Source organism: Lathamus discolor, chromosome 14 (genome assembly GCF_037157495.1).
Source record: "Lathamus discolor isolate bLatDis1 chromosome 14, bLatDis1.hap1, whole genome shotgun sequence".
NCBI classification, from domain to species: domain Eukaryota; kingdom Metazoa; phylum Chordata; class Aves; order Psittaciformes; family Psittacidae; genus Lathamus; species Lathamus discolor.
In genome coordinates, this window is record NC_088897.1 from 11,547,325 (window position 1) to 11,552,125 (window position 4,801).

The 4,801-nt window shown below is 50.7% G+C and overlaps 1 long non-coding RNA gene across 1 annotated transcript; it reads left to right on the plus strand.

Moving 5' to 3' along the window:
• Positions 1-1,137: 1,137 nt before the first annotated feature.
• Positions 1,138-4,102, plus strand: LOC136021994 (uncharacterized). The gene is made up of 3 exons (XR_010615958.1): positions 1,138-1,215; positions 2,713-2,836; positions 4,027-4,102. It is a non-coding gene; the product is annotated as an uncharacterized LOC136021994 (long non-coding RNA).
• The last annotated feature ends 699 nt before the right edge of the window (positions 4,103-4,801 follow it).

The window sequence follows — 4,801 nt, forward strand, 5'->3', positions numbered from 1 at the left end:
TTGTCCAGCTTGACAAATTGGATTCTTAAAGCTGGCTCTTGAAAGAAAAGGATGTGGTTTGACAAGACAAGAAACAGCTCATCTCCGAGACAGGGGGATAAATAACATCAAAATAATCCTATTCTTCAAGCCGGGTGCTCCTCAATGGGTGTCTTGCTCGTCACTGATAATCTTATCTGGCTGTGATGGGAAGGGACCTGCACAAAGGGGCCCTGGCCGGGCTGGAGGGCTGATATGGCCCTGATGAATAGTTCTGTCCAGAGTGTGCAGAGCCTCGGCAAAGGTGATTAATGCCATTAGATACAGACCCGATCCCTTCTGCTCACTGACACTGTGCCGGGGGTACCTCCTGCTGCTGGTGATGGATGGACTCATGCTCCTGGTGCATGAGTGAGGGGTCAGGGTGGTGGCAGTGGGGTTGTCACCCCTGTGCTGAAGTTTGTGAGGTTGTGTCGCTCCCCAGTGCTGCTGTTGATGTTTCTGATGGAGTTTGGGTTCAAACCCTGCTTTCCCCTGGAGTCCAGGTACCCACTGTGCTACCCCTGCAAAACCGTGGTCATCCCTGGCATAGGGATGGGGCAGAGTGGCTGCGGAGCTGGAACAGTGTGCTTCTGATCTCTATGAACCTGAATAGGGATGCTCCTGTAAGGTCTCTTCCATACCTGGTGTTCAAGGCCAGGTAGGATGGGGCTTGGAGCAAGCTGCTCCAGTGGAAGGTGTCCCTGCCCATGGCAGGGGTTGGAACTGGATGAGCTTTAAGGTCCCTTCCCAAAGCATTCTATGAAATGTCCTTTTGGACGTGTCTGAACAAAACCAGTGTGTGGGAATGTAACCAAGGCAGTTGCACCCCTAAGGGCAGCTGGAGTGAGGACCACAGGGAGAGCGGAGTTCTGAAAGACCCGTCTGCAAGTGCCACCGTGGGCTTTGGTGACAGGGCTGCGCAGCATCACGCCGCTGGTGCTTCAGCTCGGGATGCAGAGAGGAGGAGAAGGCACCCCTGTGCATTGCAGCCTCAGCCAGGAGCCAGAGTGTTCGGTTTTCCCAGGCAAGACATAATAGAATCTATTTCTATTTAAGTAATATTTTAATTGCAGGCTTTTGCTTTTCATTTTTTAATTGACTGCCGTTACTTTGAAGATTTCCCACCTAGCAGTTACCCTGAATAATGGAAACGCGCCGTGACTCCTACCTGTTCTCTGTATTGAATGACTCCAGGTGATGCTTTATGTCTTATTCCGATTATTTATGACGATGTCCGGTTTAGTTCTGTAGCAGAGGGGGATCATTAACCTCTCCTGCAGTAAGGAGAACTCTCCACGTTGTTTTCAAAGCCATCACAGCTTTGAAAACTCCTCTTTAAAACCACTGAAACCCCTCCAGGGCTGCCGAATGAAATGCTGACACAGGTTGGCTGGTGCAGGAGGAGCGCAAACCCTCCCGCTGTGCCTCACTGAACTGCAAACGGAGCTCCGGAGTAAGGAAGAAGCGATTTGCCTTTTGGGAAACTCACAGCCTGGTGCTAGGAACCCAGAGGCAGGTTTTGATGGTGCTTGAGGAGAGGAGGTGGTGGCTTGGTCTTGGGAAGGGTGGGAGATGCCTCCTGGGGGCTCCAAGGACAAGTGTCCCCAGGCTGTGTGTGAGCAGAGGAACTGGGCCATAGGATCCGCCGTGTGCTCCTCTGCAGCTGGTCCATGTGTGCACTGAAGCAAATTCCTTTGCTCCTCCAGGAAAGCCTGGAAGAGCTCCCGTGGTCTATGGTCATCCCCATCCACGGCAGTGTTCAAGGCTTAGTTAGGTGGGCTTGGAGCAAGCTGCTCTAGTGGAAGGTGTCCCTGCCCATGGCAAAGGGGTTAGGACTGGGTGAGCTTTACCTTCCAACCCAAACCATGCCATGACTGCCATCTCAGGATGCTATAATTACCTGCACTAGTCCTGGGTGCTTTTCCACGTGGGTTTGCATGGCACCGTGCCTGCCTTGGTGAGAGTGAGGAACCTTTTACAGATTACTACTTTCAGCAGCTGCATATGGTGACTTAACATCTATTTATGGGCCACCTAATGCTGCCTGCAGATGCTGCTTCTGCTTGCTGGGGGCTGCAGGTAGTGGGAATGGGGAGAACCTCTCGGTTTTCCATGGTTTCAGTTCGGATATGGCTAATTGCTGGACACAGGATTCAGCCTGCTGGGCAGTTTAATTAATCGTATGGGGAATTAATCTGGAGAGAGATGGAAGCAGATGCCGTGTCTCCCACCTGGGCAGGTAGCTCCTGAAGATGTGTATCCATCCCCTCTGGAGACTGTTTTGCTCCGGAGCAAGAGGTGATTGCCAGCAGTAAGAGGGATGCTCACATCCCACAAAGTCACCTTGCCTCCCTTGCCATGTTGTGCTCCTTCACTCCCAAAGCATCCTGAAATAAACTGTTCCCCATCCCCATATAACCACAGGCTACTTTAACATGATGGCTGATGGTAATAAAGCCTTTGTAGATGTCCCTGTTTTTTGGAAGCATATCGTGCTGACCATATGGCTGGGGAATACGGAGGCTACATTCATGATGGGATGTTAATGAATTGGTAGCTTTATCTGGCCTGTCTGTGCCTCTCAAACACAAGAAAATGCTGTTCATTAAGCTCTTGTTAAAGTGCCATCATAAAAAGAAAAGCTTTTCTCTAGAAAAGAAATGCTGCAACTCTTTGTTGCTCCCTTCCCAGGACTTCCAGATGAAATCTGCTCTGTTTGAAAGGCAGGAGATGACTTTCCTAATGGCTATAGCTACACTGCTGATGTTCTGGCTGCCCAAACCTGCTCCTGTAGCTGTGATGCGTCCCAGGGGAGGTGAGTGTTTGCCTTGCTACTGAGCAAACACCGTGACTTGTGGCTCCATGTACCTGCTTGCAGCACTTCCATCCCCATGTCCTAGGGAGCCCTATCCCATGTCAAATGCTGCTGGAGAATGGGTTTTCCTTGCACATGGAAACCTTTTAATGCCATTTAAAGGACTGAAGGGTTGAGGCCCAAATGAATCTGAAGGATGTGCCGACCAGGGAAGGGAGCCCCAATCTCCGGACACAACTGGGTGCCTGCTGCAGTTAAAATACAGGAGCATGTCTGAGGCTGATGCATGATGTTAACCTGCGTTAGCAAAGATGTCAGGCTGAGCAGTGTGGAAGCTGAGCGACCCCTTTGTGTTTCCCAAGAGCCTTTAAGCCCTGGGTGCTGGAGGAGCATCATTCCAGGGCAGGATGGGAGTGGTGCACGTCCATATGGGAGCTCACGGGGGGAAAAGAACAAGAGTTTGAGTTTGGAAAGGAAACTAGGCCAGAAGATGCAGCAGCAGCAGCTAGTTATAGTCTGCAAAGGGATGATCCAAGCAGCTTTGATATGGATATGTTCCCTTGCAAAGACACAGCGCCGGAGAAGCTCTTTATCAGTGTCAGGCGATGACAAATGACAGCGGGGGGAAGTCACGGGGCTGCGGCGCGTTGTTGCAGCTGCAGCACCTTGGAAAGGATACAGGTACCAGGGATGCTCCGCGCCTCGGGGTCCCACTGCGGCCTTCATCAATCACAGCGGAAGAAGATTGTCTGCTCTGCTCCTTTTATAGTGCAATAAGTGAGGGGGGGAGATGGGGAAGAGCAGGATTGCACTGGGGAGGATCATCCCCATGGCTTGTACAAAGACATTGCTGCTGGCAAAGTCTTTAGGAAACACAGGACCTGTGTCAGGTAGGGAGGAAGAGGAGGGGAGGCAGCAGCAGTCAAACAGGCACTGAGGGCTCTCTGACAGGACCTTTCCTGCAGGAGACCAAGGATGGCACAAACCAGCAGGGCCGATTAAACAAGAAATACATAAAACAGGGGGAAAGTCAAGCCAGAGTTTGTAACCATCACCTCCAGTCCTCCTCTTTTTAACAGAGTTAAACCCTTGAAGCCTCGTCTATGTAAGTGTTGAATTAAATGGGTCTTTGGCTCTTTACTAGGAATTGCTCTGATTGCTTTTTTATATATAATCTGTTTCATTCCCAGCACTCTGCTCTATCTCGCAGAGGAATATCTGCAGCTGTCGACGGGCTCATTCTGCTGCTGCCAGGCTCCTCTGCTGCATCTTCTAATAAAGTTGCCCTCTGTTCCACCACAGGGCAGTAATCTGTAATGAAAATTTTATAGGAAATGGAGTTGGAATCTGGGCTTCAAGTATGATTTTCATAGCACTAGAGGCATATATATATATATATATATATAATGTATATGTGCAGTGCTTAGGGGTTCAGAAATAAAAGCATCATTTGCCAACAACCATGTTTTAGTTAAACCCCTTCTCCAGGGGATCGGTGGAAGCGTTTGTGGCTCAGACCTCACCCTTGTGAGCCTCTGTTAGGGTGTGAATTTGGGGATCGGAGCGATTGCCCATCTCACCTGATGGTGTGACTGGAATAAACGTGGCCATGCGGCTGTCGCTCTCGTGCAGGGGATGGTATACGCTTAGAGCTGGTTGCAGTCCTCTGATCGAGGTGTATATAGAAAGGCAGCACCAGCGCTTGCCTCCTTCCTCCTCTTGTGTCCGTATTTAGGTATTCCTTCTGGTTCTTCAAACACCAGTTCCAGGATGGATGGGGATGCTGGGGGTGCTTCCTTGCTGTTCTCCTCTGTGTGTTTTCAAGCGCTGGTGATCCAGGCCTCTGTCCCTGCTCAGCACCTCCCTGCTGTGGAGCCCTTGCTGTGACAGTGACAGTGGCCTGGGACAGGATATGGACAAATGCTGAGGCTGAGCTGCTGCCATTTGGCCCCTCCATGCTAAACC